The sequence below is a fragment of the Dermatophagoides pteronyssinus genome, unplaced genomic scaffold (genome assembly GCF_027571235.1).
Source record: "Dermatophagoides pteronyssinus isolate colony J.1.1.1.1 unplaced genomic scaffold, Derpt_VIB-CSIC_2022.12 sq0009, whole genome shotgun sequence".
Classification (NCBI taxonomy): domain Eukaryota; kingdom Metazoa; phylum Arthropoda; class Arachnida; order Sarcoptiformes; family Pyroglyphidae; genus Dermatophagoides; species Dermatophagoides pteronyssinus.
In genome coordinates, this window is record NW_027461533.1 from 1332925 (window position 1) to 1335163 (window position 2239).

The window sequence follows — 2239 nt, forward strand, 5'->3', positions numbered from 1 at the left end:
TCATTATTATTATTACTTTTATTGTATTTGGGAAAGAAAAAAACCAATTAAATCTTATCATTTTGGATAACTTTCATCAGAGATATCCCAATACATCGAGGTTTTCGATAACTTGCTGAATTCATTAATGATAATGATAATGATGATGATTGAGTTATTTGATGCAAACACGCACACTTAATTTATTTGACAAAATGTTTTAATGAAAAAAAAACGTAGAAGAAAAAGAAGAAAATTGTAACAATCAAAAATGTAGAGAAAAAAAAGTAGATATAATAGAAAAAAGCTTTGAATTCAATGAAAAATTCTCAATTAACGGTTACAAAACAACTAGCAAAACAAAAATTCCAAAATAGCTCGAGAGAAAAGAAATGAAATCAAACGAAAGAAATATCAAAAGAAAAAACAGAATGAATTTTTTTTTTTTTTGAAGAAAAAGAACCATCTGGAAAGTAACCCTTGTAGCCGTAACAACAAAAAAAAAGCAATACTCCTAATGCAATGAGAAGAAGCTGACGTTGTTAATGATAATTATTTTTCATTTTCGATATTTTATATTTTCATTCGTGTTCAATTTTTTTTTCAAAATTCTAAACTTTCAATTGTTATTACAATTACATTATATTCATTTAATAAAGAAAAAACACACGGTTATAATAGACATATAAACTTTATCATTATTGTGAATGGTCATTCACATAAATATTGTGTGTGTTTGTGTGTGTGTATCCATTTCCATAACATAAAGATAATCGAGATCTGACAACAACAACAACAGCAGCGTAAAAAGTGGTACCGGAATAAGATGAGAAAAAATATAGAATCGTTGAAAAGCCTGAGGAATATTCTAAAAGTTCAGTCTCTTAAATAATTAAATCGATTCGTTTTTTTCTTCTTTCAAATTTGGCCTTCCTGCCCATTCGTTATGGATAAAAAAAAAGAAGAGTAAATTTCGGCATTTTCAACATCATTATGAAGTTTTTTTTTCAATACGAATACACACAAATGACCCAAACTATGAATTATATAATGCATAAAAAAAGCTGGTTATCGATGAAATGCGATGAAAAAAAAACTAATAATTCTAATAGGAATTCTGGTCGGTAAAGAAGAAGAAGAAGAAAAAGAAAAATTTCCGTTCATGTGTATGGGTGTTTGATAGTGTGATGATGGCAATGGCAATAGTAATGATGGAAGCAAAAACTAAAATGAAAAGTAAAATGAAAAAAAAAATAACAACGATGAGGATTTTCGTTCTGGAGTTTGGACAACCAAAAAAAAAAAAAAAAAAGAAAAAACAAAAACAAATTTCGATCATAACTATTGTTATATTTATGGCCAAGATGATAATGGCCACAAAACACTAGTAATCTTTATTTCTATTTCTATTTCTATCTGTCTTTTTTTTATTGCCATTTATTCGAATCTTTAAAAATTTCGATTCTTAGAAATGAATGATTGAAAATCCATTCTCACGAGAAATGAAATGAAATAAGAAAGAAAAACATCCGTACAAAGACAATTAAATATTTTTTTTTCTTGTATTCAGTTAATGATGATGATCATTATATGATCAAATGGTGATGACACAATAGTACAACCACAACAAAAAAAAATTCTGATCAACAGAATTAACCAAGGGAAACAGTTTTTTTTTGTTGTTGCTTCTTCTTCTTTATTTTTTTTGAACATAAAATTTGATTGATGTATCAACATTGGTTTTCGCTTATTTCATTTCATTTCATTTGATTTTTTTGGCTATGATAATAATGATTGTACAAATTCCCAAATAATCAAGGTTTGCACAGTCAATTTGATTATTCAACCGGAATGACAAAAAAAAAGAAAAAAAATATAAAATGAATGGATAAATTCAATGAAGATGAAACAAAAAAAAATAAATCAAACAACTATAATGATATAATGACATATACAGACAATCCTTTTATGTCATCAATTTTTTTTCATTCTTATCATGGATTATTATTATTATAGAATGTCGTTAATCGTTTGTAAATATTTTTTGTTTGATCATACAAAAAGTGAAAACAAAAAACAAAATTTCTTTTGTTTCAATATTGATTTCGATGAAATTTCCAAAAACATTGACACAAAAACAACAGAACTTCATAGGTAAATTATTCATTTAATCTGTTTGACTAAGCAACGAAAAAAAAACAAAAAACATTAGGCAGACAATTGAATGATAAACGATGATGATAATGACTTTGTTACGGTA